The following is a 22,161-nucleotide window of genomic DNA, read 5'->3' on the forward strand; positions in this document are numbered from 1 at the left end:
GAGGGTGCATCATCTCCTGCTTGAGGCAGGCTGACACACTCAGGGAACTGAAACAGTGCAGGCCCTTCTGAGCACAAGCCTGTCTGTCCTCCTCATTGTAGGAGGTAAAGCAGTCATGGCCTGGAGACATAAAGAATTTTAGAATTACAAGGAGTATAAAAGTTTTCTAATCCACTCATGATATTCTGGGAGAGAAGAAATGTCACTGAAGTAAATGACCTGCCCACACATGTGACTGACTCATGCGGCCTGTAGCCCACATCCTGCCCGTGGGCTGACTCATGTCCCAGGGGTCAAGCCAATCTCAAGGTGATAGTCATCACCTCCTTCCAGAAGGACACTCCATATCCCTGTAAATGGCAAATCAATTTTGAAACAGTCTACACAAAGAAGAAGCGGCATTCTCTAAGCTGGTGTGATGTACTGGAGAGAACAAGGGCTTTGGAGCCAGGCCAACCAAATTCTTCAAATCCGAATTCCTTCACTTACTAGCTGGGTGATCTCAGGCAGGGTCCTTGACTTCTTAGAACCTCAGTTTTTAATCATTTGTAAAGTGAAGATAATAAGACCACTTTTCAGGAGTTCATTAATGTATTCATAAAGCATTAATGGAAAATATGTGCAGTGCACCTGTACCACACATCGCCTAGTTTTTAACATTTAAGAAATGATGGTTATTGTTTGCTGTGATTAGAGATGCACTCACTCTTTACTCTTTTGTGTTTATAAGGAAGATAGCTTTCTCCGACTCTTAAGTTTGTTATGTATCTGGTAGAGGCTAGAGATAGAACTGTGGTTGAAAAAGCAAAATGACAGGAACAGCCGGATTGTATCATTAACTGCTCCAAAAACCTCTGATCAGATGGCTTTCCAAATTCTGAAGATCCTAAGTCCTAGTCTTTTAAAGAAATAATGTTAAAAGTATAGGGTTAAGAAACCCAAGACTTTCAACATTTGTTCAAATCTGTCTGGGAATACAGATATTAAAGCATAACAGATATTTAATGGAATCTGTCTTTTTGATGATAATTATAGCATTCTGAAGTAGGCTTTAAACACATCTGTATACATGAACTGCTGCTCCAAAATTACTTGCTTCGAGGGGGCATTCAGTCTCTCGCTCAACTTTCAAGTTAGATAACTACTGTTTAAATTGGTGGCAGGTGTTTGATCTATAAATGAGGGCTGTGCTCTGCACTGATGCGCCCTGTTTACCTGCTGCACGGTATTCGTTCGCATCACACTGGGAAACCGGGGAGGCCGCAGGAGTGTGCATCAGTGGATCTGCCCGAAGGTGGCAGCTGCAACGCAGCCTTCACACTTTTAAATTCTGAGAGGGACTAGTTCTTTCAGAGACAAGACGCCTTGTTGAACTGGAAGGTGCACCAGGGAGCCTGAAGGGAGGTGAAAAAATAGTATCAGAAGGATAATGAGCACTAGGGACTTTGGCCGGAAGATCTGACGACCTCAACAGCTACCAAAAGATCTTCCCTAGGAAGGTCCTTCAGTCTGCCTCAATGTGGCCTCTGCGTGTCCTCGGTCTCCGAGGTCACGTGGCTTTAGCAGCGAGGTCCCCCTGCAGCGTCCTCCTGCCATCATAGTTCGGTTTTCCATTGAGGATTTCTTTGCAAACCAGTCCTCTCTCCACAGCTCCCAGTTCAGTTCCGTTGTTCAAACTGCAGCATTTGGACGCGGATCCCGGGGCTTAGACGGGGTGGACACAGAGCGCTGATGGCTTCCCTCCTCCAGCCTCCTCCGACCTGAAGCCGCTGCTCAGGCATGTCGGCTGCGGCACGCCGGGCTCTGAAGCCAGCGGCTGAGCCGGAGCGCAGCTCCCAGGCTTGATGAGTTCACTAGCCAGCCCACCCGCCCTGGAAGGAGTGAGTGGCCCAAGCAGGGACAGAACTTTTGGTGAATGACGGGGAGGCGGGGCTGTAGACTGGCTTCTGAACCATTCAACTCACTTGTCAGTTCTGATTCCTACAGGCCCTTTACAGTTCTGGAAATGGAGTAGGGAGAAGTCAGGGGAGACCCTGACTAGATGCCCCCCATTAAAGCCCCACAGTGGTGACAGTCATTCCTGGGCGAGGGATCATCAGTCCAGGCTGCTGTGCCCACTTGAGGAATGCGTTCTAGACTCTAGGGTCTGGGTTCTGTGAACACAAGCCTCTCCCAGCCTGCTGGGGGAGAGGCCTCCACTCAGTACCCAGCCAGGGAGGCGGTGTTAGCTCAGAAGAGCTGCTCTAACTCGGGAGCCGTGCTGTCCTGGCTTAAACCCATGGAGCATGGGTGGAGAGAGGAAGCCTTCTTCTGCCCAGGCCGCAGGGAGAACTGTTAAACCTGGTGAAACCCACTTCTGCTGCTGACATGCCCAAAGCAGCCTGCTTACCTAGGTTTGCCTCCTGAGACCAAAATCTTGGTTTTGGTGGTAAATTAGGAAATGCCATATCAGCTACCCAGCGGATGCCTCTACCTTAGGGCTTGGTGAAGATGAGAATGAGAGGGATCTCACCATCTTTAATGAAGACGCAATACAGTTTACTCCAAATGCTTACATAAAATAATAAATTGTCGGGGCTGTAGAGGAGCTTCTGCTCCCAGTTCCCACTTCCTTCGCATGAAGGCATCATCCCTGCTCACTGTGGCTCTGGGACCAGCTCTGTGCTGGGCTGGCCTGGATCCTCTCTTCAGTGTCCCCGCTGTCCTGCTGGTCCGGTTTGTCCGAGCTCAGATGTCTACTGTCTCAGGTCCTCACACTGCAAGCTGGGAGCCTGAACTTGCTGATGTGTAGAGTGGCATTCTCATGTTGCCCCATCTTTGTCCCTAACCTGAGTACTTTGTGTCTGTGGCCCTAGCTGCCACCCCAAAGAAGTCGAAGTAGGTACCCTGAGACGAGGTACCTCTCGGTATTGATGGCAGAGTTCAGCTCCACAACTTCCTCCTTTTGGATCCACGGGGCGCAGGAGGAAAGGGCTTGTGCCACTTCCTCCGCAGGGAACCCCCTACAGGTTGGGACCCCCGTGGCTGGGATGGGAGCCGTTCAACCAGCTACTGAGTCCCTGACAGAGGCAGATGCAAATCCTATCAAAGCCCAGAGTAACCCTGTATGAGGTGGGTTTGACACAGAGGATTGGAGAAGGAAAATGTGTGCCTGGTTGGAGAAGGGAAAAGGGGCAGATGATTCTCAACAGTTGTTTTTTTTTTTTCTTATTCGCCTGGCAGACAAAATTATAATCCAGCTGCCAAATGATCACCAATCACACACACGTGCGCGCACGCGCGCGCACACACACGCACACACACACACACACGGCAAACACCTTGAGAACCTCAGGGCGTCTAGATTGCCACCTTGCACTTGAGGAAGGGAGAGTGGTCAACTTCGCCACCCTTCACACACTGCCTCCTGCACCAGCTCCCAGGGGTCCTGCTCCTTCCCGAGTCAGTCAGTTCTCTGATAAAGTGAGTGTTTGAAGGCTAAACTTGTTATATCCTCTTAAATTCTTGCAATTTCCATTTTTGTTGGAGACTTCTTTGGTGGTATTACTTTCTTTCTTCCCTTTTTCCTTTAGAAATGATGTTTTGGAAACATCGTGGAAACAGGTGGGAGAGAAGTGTGTACCTGTGCCCGTGTGAGTGTGTGTGTACGTGCTGGGGGGTGGGGCACACGTGGCCACACTGGTGCCTAGCTCTGAGGAACAAAGCAAGTATGGCATCTTTGGATCTGATTTTAAAAAAAGAAAAGAAACATCCCAGCCCAGAGCCTTTATCTGTTTAATGTACCAGAACTCAACTGCAGGAAACCGGTTTCTGGATTAGCATATCACCCAAATGTGCAGTGCAGCTGCCTGGGAACGGCCAGTTTATTATTGCTGGGGGCCGTCCCGGGTTATGATCTGGAAGAATTTGAATCACCCTTTACGTTTTTTTCTGTTCTCATTTTGATTTTGGCAGTGGCAGAGAGGAGAATACTCCCAAGAGATTCAATTATTTCCCTTCAAAATTCTCTTGGAATCATAATGACTATTAGAAATTGAAGGCACCCATATCTCATGCTAGTCAGCCTAACTGGTAATTAAAGTGCAATTAAATTTTTCACGGTGTAGATTGTGTCTGTTTTTTCAGGGAAATTACAAACTCCAGGCCCTTGAGAATTATGGGATTAATCTATAGACATTTAATAATTCAGCTTTGATCAGACGCAGTCACTGATGGGTCTCTGAAAGAGAAGGGGAATAGTAAAGTATTGTTTTGTTATTAATGGTGCATTTTAATTTTATTTGGTTTCTTGGAGACCAGAAAATAACTACCAGTCCATGAATGAAAGGCCGTTTTCGAGTTGGCTGTTACTGCTCTCACTAACGTGCGCCGGTAATGACACCTCTGCTGCCAGCCCGGCTTCCCTCAAGGAGCTGTGGCAATTTAGGGTCCATTCTTGACTTGTCACCAGTGAGCAGGGTATTGACATTTGTCCAGAAGTTGGGAGGCTTAATTGGTTGACCCTGTCTGGCCTTGGCCAAATGTTTTTCCCTCACTTCATCATTCTCCTAACTTTTTTTCTTTGTTGGTAAAAATATCTTTGCTTTGCAGAGCTGTGCTAATAAATAATTTATGGACTTTCGATCTGAGGCCAGTGGCCCCACAGAGACTTGGTCAGCTCCTGGGTCTCTATGCTGAGGACAGTGACTCTGGCCACAGTGGAGCTGAGTGCTCCTGGGGCAGAACTTCCACCTGCCAGCAGCCCGACCTCCGCACCAGGAGGCATGCGGTGCTGGCTGCGGGGGGAGTCGACGTGGGCAGCAGCAGCTGGCCCACAGCCCACAAGTGACTTGTAGCAGAGGCCCACCTTCAGGCCCCGTCCTCAGTCGGATTCATTTCTAACTTTTGGGAAGACATGACTTTTTTTTTTTAAACTCATTTTGAAAATTCATCTTCAGAAACCCCATGTATCCCAGATTGGCAAGGTAGAGGTTTAGGAGTAAATTACTGAGTATAGCACTAAGAGTTCAAACAGGACTCAAAATAGTGCTGTGCTCAACTCCACTGCTTTGGGGTCTCTTATTTTAGACATGAGATTCTTAGCTTCTCTGGGCCTCATTTTTACTATTGCTACGGTTTGTGTGTATTGACAGTACCTGCCTCATAGGGCTGTAATAAGGATTAAAGGTGGTGAGTCTTATTAGCAAGATGCCTGGTACAAAATAAGCACTCAACAAACACAAGCTGCTAATGTGTTAATTACTGATCTATGGGGTGGAGCATCAGCATTCTTTTTGGGGTACATTTTAATTCTGCATCCCCACTTTGGAGTACTTTTAGTATACTTTCTAATCCTTCTCCAGACTAGAATGCTTCCTCTTCTCTTTCTCTTTCTTTGATTTTTCCTGTGAATAGCAAAGGAGCTGAACAACTAGACAGACTCTTACTCATCACCATCCCTCCAGCAGCTAACTTGCTCTGGGGCACACAGTAGGCCCTCAGTATATAATAGATGGCTACAGGGATGGAAGGAATGTCCAAAACCAATTAGATGATGGGGTGGGAAAGAAGAGAACCAGTCTGGTTTCTTTATCCTTCTATCTCAAGTCACAGGCTGCATACACAGAAGCGGTAGTGAGGCATTTGAGGGTATAAATTATGTTAAACTCCTAGCTGCAGATTCTTCAAGTAATGTGCCTGAGCCTGGATTCTGAAGGCATATTTGTCAGGTGAGACAGCAGCTACTGAATCTCATATTAGCTCGCAGGATAATGGCACAATGCATCACCAGTCTGAATTGGGAACAGTACAAAATTTTCTTTTGGTTGTCTGGAGCTGCAGATGGGGTGAACACTGAATACAGATTTTCAAGTAGTGACCAATAGATGGTAAAAAACAAAATATTTTTTGATTCCAACTTATCCTTTGCCCAAGCCAGAGATTTTGGCAATAAATTAAAACCAATCTTTATTTGCTTGAAACAGATAAATTATAAGAGCAGGAATATAGGCAGGAAGACTTAGGACAGAAACCAGCAGGCGGCTGTTACTGCCTGCACTGCACATCCGTCAGCAAACGTCATCAGTTCAGAGAAGAGGCCAAATTGACTTCAGTACTGTTCTCATATTTTTATTATTAGAATAATATGGGAATATTCCAATAGTTTTAATCAAATAATTTGATAATTTCAAACAAACCTTAGCTCTGGGTTTGTGCAATTTTACACAGTTCACCTAGCCTCCAGCTTGTTGCCTGTGAACGAGGGCTTAATAAGCTTGCCTCTGTCTTATGTTCTGAAGACTCGACTGTGCAACAGCCTGACTCTGCCCTTCTCAGCTCTGCCTTAGACACTGATGCACCCGCTAAATCCATGGAGGTGAGAAGTTTCTCCTTCTTTATCTCCTGTTTTGAAACAGGAAACATATGTTTGGAAACATGTTCTTTTTTCTCTTTTACCCAGAATCTTAGGTAAACAATAAAATCTCTGTGGGTTTTTAGCTACCTGGGCCTGGACCCTGTGGATCTGGGACTCAGACTAGAAGCCTAAGCCTTTTAAAATTTTTGATGTGACTTGGGTCCCGCCTTTTTATGATTTGATTCAACATTTTAAGACAGTTGGGTCTCGCATCTTAAGCTTCTGTGTACATCACAGTTGTTATTTTGTGTATGTGTGAGTATGGTTTCTGATGGGACGGCTCATATAAGTGGAAAGTCCAAGGTGTGTGGCATCGGGCACAGCTGGATCCCGGGCTCAGAGGATGCAGCATTGGTTCTCTTCATCTCTCTTTCCCCTGTGTCGGCTGCATAATCAGGCATGTGAATGTTTTAAAAAATCTTTGAAACTGTGTGGCTTTGTTATTTTTCTATTCATTTTTGTTAACTCCAGAAATAATAAATTTGTTCTTTTCCTTAAGAATCCTCACCTAATTCTAGTACTTCCAGAAGACACCTCCATAATTGTTCTTTTGTTACATGAGAACCATTTAGCCTCCCCGTGTCCTGGCTTCGTATTGGGACTGCATCTCTCTTCCTTCTGTTGCCCTGCGCTCAGGGGAAGGCCAGTGGGACTCCCCTTTCCCCAGCTACCAGGGATCTTTGTAGAGATTTAACCATATGAGACTATTGGTAGTCAGTTATTGTTGGTCTCCAAAATTGTCACGTTCATACAGTTCAACCTGAAACATCGGGCTTGTAGTGCTAAATGTTTTCAGCAGCAGCAATCATGTCTCAAAAACCTTGCGTAACTTGGTATTTTTGTTGTTGTTGACGGTTTGTTACTGGCACTTCTCCTGGCCTCAGCATGACATATAAACAGCTGGAGGCAAATGACAGAGTGTGTGAGCATACGGCGAGTCGTTCATCACTGAGCCCCGTGCCCAAGATGACCATCTTTCACGTCACAGTTGGAGGTTCTGGCACGCGGTTCTGGAATTTGACCATTAAATTAGATTCCGTGAATCAGATAATGAGGAAGGACTGGAGACATTTTTAGAAGCCGTAGAGCTTCCCTGCCTGCCCTGTGAGTCTTAAACATTCAGGCTTTATAACTCATTTCTGCCACTGTTGGTGGGGGGTGGGGGGAGTGTCCATAAGTCCCCCAACGGCCAGTCTACCTCTGTGCTAACGCTGTAGCAGGTGGCAGGATTTCAGAGCTGGAGAGAACTCTGAAGACAGCCTAGCTGCAGCCACTCGCTTCACAGATGAGAGCATCGTATCTCAGTTGAGTTAAGAAATTTGCCCAGAGTCAGAGCTGGCAGAGGCCTCACAGCTTCTGCTTCCTGGCCCTGTCTGTTCCTCTCATTCTGTCATTTCAGAAAGCAGTGCTGGCCTTCCAGAATGGGGCATCAGGTTCATTCCCCACCCTCTTCCTAGCTTGACTTTGGTTATTGTGTTTTCAAATTACAGAATTTTAGGTCACAGACAGACACATGAGGGAACATTAGAAACTGGAACCACCTTAAAAGCCAGAAATCTTCAGAGCCCAGAGCCAGACTTTAGATTCCAGCCTGAAGCCACTGGCCTGGTGTCTCTGAAGCGTGACTGAATTCCATCTCTAATATAGCAATCCTTCTGCTCTGGGAGGCATCAGAAGTTTAAAAAAAATCGTTTTAAAAACAACAAATCATTTTGCAAGAAATTAAATAAATAAAATTAGTTTTGATTTTACTATCAAGTAGCTATTTTCATAATTTATAGTAAAAGAGAGTCACCTCGTGATCTGGGGAGAAAGGGGGTTAGTATTTGACTCTGACGCTAGGACTCACATGGCTGAGGCCCGCGGCGGCCTTGGCGCAGCCTGCTGAGCTGGGGGCCAGTGAAACCTCGTACAACTTCGTCTCAGGAGCCCTGTCAGGTCAGATCTCCCCCATTCCGTGAGTTTGCAGTAACTTTTTGCTGATATGGAGGTTTACTCTGAAATTAACTCAAAACTATTTTAAATAAATCAAATGATTATAAAATAAAATACAGTTGAATACATTCACAGCAAGGCTTATACATTGCTGATGTCAGTTCCCTAGGACTCACTGGACTGAACAGTACAACACACGCCCTTTAACGGGTAGGACGGACTGACTGGTATAGTGACTCCTCAATTAAGACTCTGTAAGTGACATTGTTATATTTTGGAAGAACATGATTTGATGATATTATTCCAAGTTTGTTTTCTGATATTTGTTTTTGTTTGCCACTCATTTGTTTCTTCATGTGCCATTGTTTTTCTGTGGATCCTTCTCTAAAGTTACTTTTTCAAAACTAATTGGAGAATTCCACTTTTATTTTGATATAACAATTATTAGTTTCAGCCCATTTTTACAGCGTGAGGCTTATTTTTAATCGTGACTCCATCGCTCTGTGTATGCAGGAGGATAAGTAACTTTGCTGGCTCACTTCACGTACTTTTAGCTCATTATTTCTTTACAATAACCCTACGAGATAGGAATCATTATCCCCATTTTATAGATGAGGAAATGGAGAGTCCAATGGATTAAGTAACACGGCCAAGATTATAGAGCTGTTCTCCCTTCCTCTGAGCTGCTACAGGGTTGATAAACATGTCTTAAATATCTTTATCCATATCACGGTTAAAATGTTGAATAAATCCAGGCCAAGGATGGCCTGTTTCCAGTGCCCTCCAGGGTGGAGGGAAACGTTAATCAACATCTTCTGGGAACAGTTTTTCAACCACTTAGTAATCCACCCTGTCAAATCTGATACTCTGTTTATTGACAGTATTATTGTTTTTGAAAACGCTTTTACGTATAAAAGCTTCAAACACGTTTTTAAAAGGTTAGCTATTTTAAACATTTGTAATCGGTTCTGGTATAATATGGGGCACACCCAGACAAAAATAAACTTCTTTGAGATCGAATTATCTTAAGTGGGGCCGTTCATTTGGTTTGTCCACCAGAAACTTGATTTTGAAAGCCAAATCAGACCCAGTGAGTTCTGGTACTACTGATGTAATTCTATCTAGAGGGCTTCTTCAACTCAGGATTTCATGTGATAAACAAAGAATTTGTTGAGAATCCTTAAATCCCATGCTCTGCAATGAGAACTACGTAAAACTCATTATCATATACAACTAACCACAAATGCACCCTGCTGTACTAGTTTCTGTTTCTTCCCAGAAGGCAGTGAAGGTAGTGCTAATCTTCAGCCACAGTGTCCAAGGAAAGGGCCTCTTTCATTAGCCAGACCGAACCCTTCTTCCAGGTCCTGGGGACCTGCCCCTGGGTGTCTCTCTCGCATGGGTGGTGCTGGGTTGTCTACTACTTGTTTTAGGATCCTTATTACTACCTACAAAAAAAGCCCTAGGCTTATACTTTTGTACAAAAAAGAGTCTTTAAGAACAAAGTTTTCATCCGTTGTTATCCACAGATTTCACTTTTCTCAGCAGTGTGCTCGTTTACACGGGCACGTCTGCGGGATGGGGCGGTGCTCTCTGTCAGCTTTTTTACTCTAACCATTCATCATCAGCTTCTTAAATATTTTACTATTTATTGATGATCTTCTGTGTGCCAAGCACTGTTAGATACAGTCTTGGGTTTTTTAAAAAGCATATGGGAATTCTGCCACCAGGCAGCTTACACCCTGGTGTGAAAGGCATACCTTAAGGACGTCATTCTACAAATACAGCGTGTAGGTATGAACTTTGTTCATGCTCTGAAGGAAAGGTACTTTTATAAGAGCTTATGATGGAAGGGCCTGCCATGGTCTGGGGTGGAGGAGGTGCATTAGGAAGGAAGCACTGTTCTGAGAGAAAGATGTGAATTAGCCGAGGGTCTGGGCCAGCCTCAGAGAGAAGCTCGCCCAGGTTCTGGGGCAAGAGGGCTATGGCATACTTAAGAATTTGCACAGAGTTTAGTGTGGCTGGGGGCAAAGGCGAGACAAAGGATGGAGCCGGACAAGGATGGCCCCAAACAAGCCTGGTGAAGTGGGCCTGTGCCTTAGGCCAGCCACTGCCCAGAGGTGTCTCAGGGTTTTTGTTGTTAAGTGCAGATGCCCCCTTGGTCTGTCTGGGAGTTGATGCCAACTGCTTACACGGTTGGAGTGAATTTTTGCGGTGCGGCCTGAGGTGAGCAGGTACAGTCCGGGGCTGGAGATGCCACAGGCATCCTCTGTGGCTCAGTGGTTCACGAGCAGACATCACAGAGCACCTACTTCAGGGCAGGATGGATGCCTCTCTGTCAGTGCTGTGGCCAGAATGCAGGGAGAGTGATGTGCCCTGCACCATTTACTCCCATGGTTAACATTATTTACGCTTTCCAGCAAAGCATGAAAATGTTCATTTGCATAAACTGACTCATCATGTAGTCTGCTTCAGGACAACTAAATCTACTTCTAGACATAAATATCCTAGGTTCCATTCATTCAAGCCTATAAAGTTTGCATTTCACTGGAATGGCGTGGAGAGGGCCTTGTAGAGTGAAAGGTAGTGCCTCTCCCCTATAACGACACTACACCTGGTGATTCTGGGGGAGGAGCTGCTTGCAGACCCTTCACAGAAACTAGTTTTGAGATCCTATGCAGTTGAGGTTGGGTCTGGGTGTAAGAAGCAGAATGTATAGAAGTGAGTGGTTGAGGTGGGACATGGGAGCCCCCCACTGCCATCCTAGGCTGTGGCCTCCTTGTGGGGCTCCTTGCACACCGGTGTCAGAGCAGCAAGGATGCTCAGCCCTCCTCTGACACCCTGCACCTGCACCCACATGCAGCCCCGCTTCCCTGGAATGCTGCCACGTCTTAGAGGAGAGGAGGGTTCTCTGCCTGTGTAAGGGCTGGGGGCCATTCTGAAGAGGATAGAGAAGGCAGGGAGTGGGGAGGGGAAGCACGTGTGTCAGAAGGATGGACTCATGGGCTGTGAAAACGTCACAAGGACGTCATCAGGAGAGAGGTTGAAAGTAGAGGGAACAGGACATGAGGCGGGACAGGGCAGCACAGTCTGAGGGGCATGAGGGAACAGCAGGACTGGGGGCCTGACTGCATCCTTGGGGGACATGAAAGAGAGAAGGTGGAGAGTAAGAAAATAGGGAGTGAAGGCAGGAATGGTGATCTGAAGAGACTTGAACCCCGAAAGTGAGGGATGAAGCTCTGAGTGGTAACCTAGTGATGGAAAAAAAGGAGAATGGGAAATACAGCCATGGCAGAGGAAGGGTGGCCACCCGCCCTAGGTCAGCCTCACACAGGACAAGCCTAGACTGGAAAAAACACATGAGCCCGAGACCCTTGATGCTGCCCTCTCCCTTTCCTGCTGTGCGGTGGGCAGACTGAGAAGCTGGGTGACACTGCAGCGTGGAGAAGGCTCAAGGGGTGTGGGGGTGTGAGTGTTTGCGCGTGCGCACGCTGAACAGTCAAGACTCCTCACTCAGAAGGCGTCTCAGACCGCAGTTTCCTGCAGGCTGGGCCCCCTCCGGCTCACGCTGGAAACCGCCACCTCTGTGCAGGGCTGAGGGACTGCAGACAAGCACGGCACCACCTTCACTCAGGGATGTAGCAGCTCGCGCTGGGGCAGGGATGGGGCAGCTGGGGGCAGCCATCCTCACCTGCAACAGCTTGATATGAGAATACTCACAGGTGGTTTCCTGGAATTAGAAGTAGCCAGAAAGTTGTACATATTTTTAAAGGTAAGACTATTTCTACTTTCTAGACTGTGATTCATTTTCATTTACTGGAAAACACTGGACATTTATGCCTCATCTTTTTCTGTTTTCTGTGCCCCAAACTACTAATCCCAAATACTGAGTATCCGTGAACCCATATCATGAAAAGCCCCCACAGCTTCTGAAAATGGAATTCCCTAGAACACACAGGAAACAGACCACTAGTAATGAGCCTTGACAGTCTCTTGGTCCAGGTCTCTTTTGGAACCCAGAAGCATTGAGAAGACACGTCTTTGCACAGTTTTGAAAAGCTGCCAGTAGTGGACGTTTATAGCAGACGTGAAACCTCTTCTGAGATGGCCATTTCCTGTACTGACATTAGCAGCCATTTGAAGGAAGGCCCTGTTCACAGGAAAATGTGCACCAAATCTCCCTTATATTCTGTATCCGGCAATTTGGTACTTGAATAGAGAACTCCTTGTAGTGACTATTTTGAAAACTTTCACTCATACTACCAAAAAAGCAATTTCCTCCATCGTCTGACTGCGCCAGCTGGGACAGACATGTCTTCTCCTGTCCTTCCAAATTTATCATTATTTCTTAGGAGCTTTGCACCTTTAATCATGGCCTTTCATTTTAGACAGACTAATCAGATAGTGATGCCTTCTGTAGAGAGAGTGAGAGAGCAAGGAGAAAGAAACGCAGACTCCTCCCGTCACCAAATATTAGCTGCATGTTTGAAATGTGCCAGAACGGGGCAGCGATGTAGTTACAGCGCCTGGTGCGGCTGTGGCGCTCCCTGTACGCGCAGAGACCGGCTGGGCGTGGAGTGTGACCACAGTACTCTGCCTTCCAAATTCAGATCAAAATATGCAAGAGTTTTGTGAATATAAAACACCATTTTGTATTTGATATGCATATCAGATTTTGTATTTGTGCATATCAAACGCACAAAGCCTTACTGGTTTTGAATTTATGGTAGTTTAGAGAGGACTTGGGCTGATGTTCACATTCCCAATATCTATAGAAGAAAAAAATGTTTCCTAAAAAGCAAATGATGAATATGTAGGAAATTATAGGGGAAATACTCATTATTCATGCTGCCTTTACAGCATGCTATCCCACCAAATAAACGCCGCTAATCATAGGTAATTCCTCCCTATTTATTAAAGTAGGTCCTGGCAGAGACCCTATTTGGCAGTGTTCTATTAGCCATAACTCTGTGTTATTGTACAGTCTCATAAAAAATCAATCTCTATTTTGCTAAAAGAATCCAGAATTTCAGATTTCCATTACATAAGTTGTTTCATCATCCCAACTGGTCTGAACAAATAAGGTTTTATTATTTTTTTTTATTAAAAATGTTGAAATAACAGAATCTTTGCTTGTTACACATAATACCAACTTCCAGATAATTCCATCATCTAAGTCCCAAAGAGAAAATCAGGTTTCCCAGTATATTTCCTTTCACATCAGAGCATTCCTTTGTATAGTATTTGTAGATAGCACTACTGTCAGTATGAGTTGTGTAGGTAAGTTTGGCCAAAAAGACAGAAGTGTGGCTTCTTGTGGCTACTGTTTTGGAGATCTGTGGCTGTTTGCAACTTTGCTCTGAAGAAAATTGACTGGATACCATAACAAATACTTAGGGAGTTCTTCTAAGATTGAGTGGTCAGGAAAGAACTCTCTTAGAAGATGTATTCAAGCTGAAATGTGAAGGTTGAAAATGGCATTTGAGGAGAGAGGAACACAGAAATTTTGGTGTTTGGCTGTTCCTCTGTAGCCGTGTGTGTGGTGTGAGGTAGAAGTCTTGGTTGACCAGATAACTGAGGAGAGGCCAGAGTAGGTGACTGGAGCACATGGGCTAATGGCATGAGATGAAGTTATGAAGGTAGTCAGGGAATTTCTTGGTAAGATGGCATTATTAGATCATGCTTTAAGCCATAAGAGACAAAATATAATGACAGGAAATTAAAAGTTATAGCCAAGATCAAAGCAAGATATGTGTCTCTGTGGATCAGAAAACAAGAAGGGAGATGCAAAGCAGGTCCACAGCTGAAGCCACTAGTGCCCAGGCTCTTGGGGAAAGCAGGTAGAAAGGCTGGTAACTTGGTTCCTGCAACGTATCAAAGACTAGATATGTACTGACGAAGTGGCAAGTGGAGTCAGGCTCACTGCTTAAAATCAGCACTGTTTGTAAGTGAGAGAGGGCACCCTCACTTATGTCAGGGGGCTGATAAAAGTGACTGCTAACCAGTGCCTAGAATGATGGCTAGAATGAAGTGTGTATCTCTAAGTAAGTATGGAGTGTCAGGCTCCGGGTCCCGACCAGGACCTGAGCCAAACTACTGCTGGCTCAGTGACAGGATCCGCAGTGTTTCTGTCACTGAGGGTAGGATCTCTGAGCCATCATTTAAGATTCTTTTCACGATGGGTACCCAGGCACTTGTGGGGACATGGTACAAATAGAGACCGGGACAGAGACAGATGAGAGAGAATGTCCCACTGAAAATGAATTTGTACACCAACATTCCAAAACACATGAGGAACTACAGGACGTGGAGAAAAGGGAACCATCACACACTGTTGGAGGGAATGTAAATTGGTGCAGCCACTATGGAAAACAGTACGGAGACTCCTCAAAAAATTAAGAATTGAAATACCATAGAATCCAGCAATACAACTTCTGGGTATTTACTCAAAGGAAAAAAACACTAATTAGAAAACACGTATGCACCCTAAGTGATCATCAGTAGATGAATGGATAGAAGGGATGTGGTGTGCGCGTGTGTGTGCATGTACACAACAGAATACCACTCACCCATAATAAAGGAGGAAATCTTGCCAATTGTGACAACATGGGTGGTTCTAGAGAGTATTATGCTAAGGCAGAGAAAGAAATAGTGTATGATCTCATGTATATGCAGAATGTAAAAAACAAAATAAAACCAAATATAAAGGAATTCATAGATACAGAGAAAAAATGGCCTGCTGCCAGAGGGGAAGGGCAGGGGAGGGGTGAAAAAATAGGTGGAGGAAATTAAGAAATACAAAGCTCCAGTTATAAAATAAGTAAGTCATGGGGATGTAATATACAGCATAAGGAATATCGTCAATAATGCAGTAATTTTTACAGGGACATACCGTTACTAGACTTATTGTGGTGATCATTTTGTAATGTATTTTAATGTCAAATCACCATGTTGTACACCTGAAACTTAATATTTGTACATCAACTAAATTTCAAAGTCAAGTAATTAAAAAATTTTTAAGAATGCAGCAGAGAGAGAAAAAAGAAATTTTAAAAAATGTGAAAAAGCAGCCAAGAGGCATGAAAGATATTTTGAGATTCTCCAATAAACTTCTAGTAAGAGGTTCTCAACAAAAGAACCAAACAAACAGCCAACAAATTTTTATTTTACCAGAATTTTAAAAAGACTTGAGTTCTCAAATTGAAAGCATACTCCCTAGGACTGAGCAGGATCAATAAAAGAAATCCAAACTTGGACGTATTGTAGTGAAACTTCCCAACATCAAGGATAGAGGATCTCAAAGCCTGATTTCAGTTAGGTTGCAGACATCTCTCATCAACAGCCCTTGATGCCAGAACACATGGAATAGTATCTTCAACATGCAAAAGAGAATAATTGTCAAGAGAGACTTCTCTGTAGCTAAACTATCTTTCAAGAATAGGAATGAGATGAAGATATTTTAAGAAGTACAAAGAATCTTGCTAAAAGAATTGTTAAATAATGCATATTACAAGAAGAGAAGTGATCCCAGAGGGAAGTTGTAGGCTGCATGGAAGAATAGTGAGTATTGGAATTGTTGAAATGGCATATAAATTAGTAAAAATATAAATATAAATATAATTTAATAAGGACCACGAAAGTAACTATTTTCCTCATGTTTATATCAAAAGGTGGAACTAAAATTCCAGGTAACAATGACAAGAAGGAAGTTATAAAACCACAGGTATTACCATAAATATACATGGATTAAGATTACGTTTAAATACTAAAATATAATCAGCTAGATTAAAAAAAAATTAAGCAGTTACATGCTGCGTGAGGAGCAAACACCACCAAATGGCTAAAAATAATATGACAGAGATACTACAACAACATTAACCAGAAGAAAATGGGGTAACTATCAGACAGTGCAGGTGTAGGGCCCCCCCAAAAAAGCATTAGTAAGGATAAAATTCTGTGTAGTTATAAAATAGAGGTAGGAGTGTACCGGGTCACCTGGGGCCTGTGGGCCAATCAGGGGTTTGGGCAGTCAGTGCGGACAGTATGGAGGGCAGGGCAGAGGCCGAGCGGTGTCGGGGTGAGCCAGGCAGAAGGACTGAGAGGGATGTCTCCCGGATGCCAGGAGGGCCTGTTTGGAGGAAAGTGGGCTGGTACCCAGTGCGTGCTGCTCAGAGGTTAAGTGTGATGTGGACCTCTGGGTGGTGGTCACTCAGCGTGACCGCTTTAGAGCGGGCCGGGGTGAGTAAAGGGGCCTGGGGGAAGCTGAAGCCTTGCCAGTGGGAAGGAAATGGCTACACCCTTGTTCATTCCCACCTGAGTCTGGTTTGGAAATTAAAGCCAAGTTAGTGCTGCACTGTCTGCCACGCTGCAGATGCAGTGAGACTCCAGATGGAAGACTGTTTCTCACAAGAAATGCAGCACAGGGCATGAGGTGATGCTCCTGAAACTCAAGCCTTTCTCAGAAGGGTATTACTTTAACACAGTATTTATAACTTGAGGAAGCACATTTTGTCCTCATGCTGGTGCTGGATGGCTGGATGGCAGGAAACACTGGGCAGCTGCTGAGATGAATGAGCTGAGTCTGCTGTGTGGAGTCCTGCGAGGATGTCACTGTCTTTGAATTTTGATTTCTGGCTCTCACCCACCCCACCTCCACTCTAACCCTGGCCCTGCAGACCACTCCTGCACTTGTCACTGTTAGGGCCATATTTATAAAACAAGCTGTATATTAACTATGGACAATTTGCATATATCACTCAAGTCACGGCCTACAGATAATTCTGACATACTCGCTCCCCACTAGCTTGGTACCAAAAGGAAAAACAAATGGCATGTCAAAATTCCATGGTTATTGAGGAGTGAAGAGGGACAGAAATTCATTCTCAACTTGTTCCCTAAGTGATCAGGGTCTTGATCATTGGTTGTCATCATTAACAAATCAATTTTTAGAGTCTCCTGTGGCATGAAGAATTAGGCATGTTAATTTACTAGATCGGATTACAAAGCGATACTGTCTGCTAATAGCTTATAGCATCATAAAGATTACATGTTAGAGACAGACAAGTTTTGCACTGTACCAGTTATGTCATTTCAGACAACTATTTAACCTCTATGAGCTGCAGTTCTCACATATGTAAAATAGGAATAATAATGTTAACCTCACATTATTGTAAGGATTAACGGAGGTAATGCTTTTCTAGAACAGTGTCCAGCACCTAGAACTGTGCTTAGCTAACTGCAGGTGCTCAGTATGTATTCCAGGAAGGAATGAAGCTGGGGCAAGGAAGTAAGGGAGGGAGGGATGTAAAGCCCCCAGGCACAGAGCACTCTTTTATTTATTCGACAGAAAGCCAAGAACAGTGACATAAGCAGAATTCCCCAGAGCAGCCTTTTGGAGAAGAAATTTACATATGCTGCTAACATAACACACATATATGTATTTAAGATTAGAACATTTTATTCTAATTTGAAAAGAAATATGCAACCCAATGTTCACAGCAGCACTATTTTACAGTACCAAAGACATGAAAGCAACCTAAATGTCCATCAACTAATGACTGGATAAAGAAGTATTCCACACAATGGAATACTACTCAGCCATAAAAAATAAAATGTCATTTGCAGCAACATGGGTGGACCTGGAGATTATCATACTAATAGAAAGAAAGAAAAAGAAAAATACCATATGATATCCCTTATATGTGGAATCTAAAAACATGACACAAATGAACTTATTTATAAAACAGAAAGAGACTCACAGACATAGAAAACAAACTTATGGTTACCAGCAGGGGAATGGGGGTTGGAGGGATAAATTGGGAGTTCGAGATTTGCAGACACTAACTACTATATATAAAATAGATAAACAACAAGTCCTACTGTACAGCACAGGGAACGATATTCAATATCTTGTAATAGCCTATAATGAAAAAGACTATGAAAAGGCATATGTATAACTGAATCACTATGCTGTACACCACATATTAACACAACATTGTAAAACCAACTATGCTTCAATTTTTTGAAAAAGATTAGAATGTTTTAAAAAAATCGAATTGGGTGGTTCTGTCTTTGTTCCTGACAGTGAGAACTAATCAGAAGGAATGAAGTAGCTCTGATGATGGGCGGAGGGAGGGGCTCAGATGAAAGGGAGTCAGGCAGCAATTCTGGAGGGAGAAACAAGATAGAAAAGAAGGGGAGGGGAGGAGGCTGCCTGTCCTGCAGAAGCTGCTCGGTGTCACTTCTTCAGTGGCTTCCAAACACATGTGACCCTTTGGATATCAGAGGCAATCTGGCTGGAGGCTGCAAAAGACCAGAATTTCTGTTTAATAAATTGAGTTTCTACAGAACAAATGTTCACTGATGCTCATATGAGCGTGAATACGTTCTCTGGTTTCCCTCCCTCCCCTCGCCCTTCACTCTCTCTCTCTCCCCCCATTTCTTTCCTGAGACAGATAAACTCATTAACTATAGAAAATGATAATCCATCTGGCTGAGCCCTGCTCCACAGCCCCTACTCAAGAAAAACATAGACAGTGAGCGCATAAACCTTGGTTACCGACAGAGACACAGTGTCCCAGTGCCCCGAGTGTGGGACTCCTGCCGTTTCCATATGCCATTTCGCAGTGTCATGGAGTTCGGAGGATAAACTGATCCACGGCATTAACAAGTGTTGCAAGCAGTACTTCGGTGCCCAGGAGGGATTTGGAAAGGCACTTGCTGTGCTTGCCAGGCCTCTTTGCGTAGGTGAAATCACAAGTTCTTTTTCCTAAGTCATTTCATTCCCTGCAAAATGCACCCCCCTCCCCAAAATGCCCTTGTGAATGAGAGGAAAATGACTAGTTCGAGGAACTGACTGAGTTCTTAGATGCTGGGGAGGAATGGCTTGTCTGATGGGGACATCACTAGTTAGTGGCACAGCTTATTAAAGACACACAGCCTGGCTGAACAGCTGCATTGCAGCCCCTTCCTTTCTTCCCATCTCCTGTGGGTCATTTCTTATGACAAAGACCAAATTCACGCCCATGATTACAGAATGAAATATATGTATCACCTGCTTTTATGTTTCCTGGGCTTTTGAGGTAGATGTAATATTTGCAACTGAGAAATACAGTTTACTCAGGAACATACAGTGATTTAAACAAAAAATTCATTATTTCATCGTGGAAATTAATGGGCCTGATGGTTAGATGGAACAGAGAGCCATCCAGAGTCTTAGATTCAAATTCAGCCCTGATGTCAAGATTCCAGTTTTGGTTGATCCATAAAGATGCTCAAATGTCTTTATAGAATTAGCAAACAAGTACAAATAATTCAAGTGATGGTGCCAGGGAATCACAGAGTACATCCATCTCCCCTTGTGGCTTATCTGTGGCAATTCCTGCTTTAAAAATGTGACTGCCACTCCTCCTTTAATTATGCGTGTGTGCCTCTCTCTGCCTTTTTTTGAAAGCCTTTGCATTTATAGGCTGCTGGCCTGAACAGGAGTGAGGTGTGAAAGGTACAGTCACCTTGAGCTCCAGGCCCTGCCCGTGAAGAGCTCTGCTGACCCTGACCCTGGCGACTCCCCCTTGTGTGGACCTGACACACGAGTGGGTGATAAGGGTGGGTTCTGCCTTACGTTGGCTCACTCACCACCAGGGTTGAATCAGCTGATCCAGCAGGTAGAGTAGTCTGTGTGCCCTTTCTTCCTCACAGCACATCACTATTACCTGTATAACCTTTGTTCCATGCTCAGGACACTGGACTTTTTTGGGGGGTGGGACTAATCAGGCTTATTTATTTTATTTTATTTTTTAGGTACCTGGGCTTGAACCCAGGATCTCGTGCATGCTAAGCACTGCACTCTTCCACCGAGCTATGCCCCCTGGACTTTTTATCAGTTCCTTGAATACTTAGTGTTGTTCTGAGCCCAAGGACCCCTGCACCTACTGTTCCTTCTGCCCAGAGTATTCTTCAGCAGTCTAATTTTGACTCATCTATCAGTCCCCAACTAAAATGTCTCCTCTGCTTGGAAGTTCTTCCTGACCTGCCACTTTAGAGTAGGTCCCCCTCTACTGACCTCTACAGAAGGCTCTCTGGTGCTCACCAGACTTGTTACTTTTCAGTGTCTGGTCCTTCCACAGTGATGTAAGCATCATGAGGACAGAAACCACTGTCTGCCTTATTTCCCACTTTATCTCTATAATGCCTGGCACATAATGGGTGCTCAGTAACTGCTGAATGAATGAATGAACTAATGAGCAAATGAACAAACAGTTAAATGGGTTCTCCTGGTGTGTCTCCCCAAAGGTGTATGCCACATCAATGATGGGGATTTTTCTTTGATCAAAAATATATATGGAGCTTTGTTTTCCAGCTAGAAAGTTCAAATCTCTGAGCTGGGAAATCCATTCACCAATTATTAGTCCTTGTGCCAGCAAGAGTTTGAGAGCAGCAAAGAGAAGTCAGCTATCAGTGTTGAGTGGAGTTGGAAAACGGTGGCGATAGGTACAACGGAAAGCTTACGAAATTCTCTTTACTTGTCTGGCACCAGGATTTAGTTTGAAGGAAATTTCCAGAATACAAACCACATAAATCTACTCAAATGTAAATAAAAATAATATTCTGTAGCAAACATATAGTATTCGGGGTCATCCCTGTTTGTATTACCCCAGTCACTGGTTCTCTGTCCGCTGAATTCAATAATCAGATATTGACTACAGCTTTTCTCATTGCTCTAAAAACAATTTTTTTTTATTGGAGTACTTGCTTGTCCATAGCTCGCAAAGTTGCAAACTACTAATAATCCCAGGTCTGTGCTAAACAGCACTGGTTCTAGTGCTAGTCCTGCTCTGCCAGTTTGGTTGCAAAGGCCCTCATCCCTTCTGTGCAACAGCTTTCCATTTATAGGTGGGCGGTGATGCGAATATTTGCCTCAGTAGGAAGCTGCCTATGACAGTATCTCTAAAAGGAGTTATATCCTTCAGTTCCCAAAAGATGGCATATTAGTGTGCTGCACACCTAGAGCAAGTCAGTGGACTGAGAGCAACTTTTCTAGGCTATTACATCTTTAAACTGAAGGGGTAGAAGCAGGTGTTCTCTAATTCCTTCTAGCTCTAAACAGTCTATTATTCACTTTAACAATTGTAAGCTCTGCCCCTCCCACCCCTTTACTCTCACAGGCATGTGCCAAGAATATATCTGTCCATCCCAATCCTACAGAAGACTGGTAGAGGGAGAGGAATGCAGATGACAGAGCTTATGGTATGAAGTCTTTCCAAATACCAACAAATGAGAAAGTAGGAGAAATGCCTAAAGGGTCCCCTCTTCCTATTCACTGTGGTGGAGTCTGGTTGGGTGTTTTGAAGCCCTCCCAGGACTAAGCAGGATAAGGGACACTTCAGTAGCAAGGTTCACCCTGACTGTACCGCCTGTGGTTGGTTGTCAACTACCACACTTGTGAACCTCAACTCATCATAGTTTTTTTTTAATCCTGGGAAGTACTTGTGCCCCTCAAATTTTTTCCTTCTCCCTGATGAAAATTAATCACTTAGTTACATTTTGAATTTTATCCATTAGAAATTCTTTTGAGTCAATGAAAATTTCTCCTTCAAAATGCAAATACCTCTATGAAATTATCAATCGTTAACAACTGTAATTTAATAAGATTGCTTTCTTTTAATACCTTGATGAGATGAGACTTTTCTAAAGGAAGCTTGGGAGTTTTGATTAGGTGAAGAGGAATCTTTTTGGGGGGGATGCACTGGGGAAGGCAGGATTTGTGAGGCACTACTGAGACCATTGGTAAGTCCTCCAGCCTGGGTAAAAGAGGAAAGTTTCTAGGAAATAAG

General features: G+C 44.2%; 1 protein-coding gene and 1 long non-coding RNA gene across 7 annotated transcripts in view; one reads left to right on the top strand and one right to left on the bottom strand.

Annotated features, from left to right (window-relative positions):
• Positions 1–22,161, top strand: part of SMYD3 (SET and MYND domain containing 3) — a 562,584-nt gene that overhangs the window by 503,886 nt on the left and 36,537 nt on the right. The gene's annotated exons all lie outside the window — the stretch shown is intronic.
• Positions 15,974–22,161, bottom strand: part of LOC105083665 (uncharacterized) — a 61,280-nt gene continuing 55,092 nt past the window's right edge. For all 3 annotated transcript variants that reach the window (XR_012501833.1, XR_012501832.1, XR_836627.3), the window contains one exon: positions 15,974–18,631. This is a non-coding gene — a long non-coding RNA (uncharacterized LOC105083665). The remainder of the gene's footprint in view (positions 18,632–22,161) is intronic.

This window comes from Camelus bactrianus, chromosome 23 (assembly GCF_048773025.1).
Source record: "Camelus bactrianus isolate YW-2024 breed Bactrian camel chromosome 23, ASM4877302v1, whole genome shotgun sequence".
Taxonomy (NCBI): Eukaryota; Metazoa; Chordata; class Mammalia; order Artiodactyla; family Camelidae; genus Camelus; species Camelus bactrianus.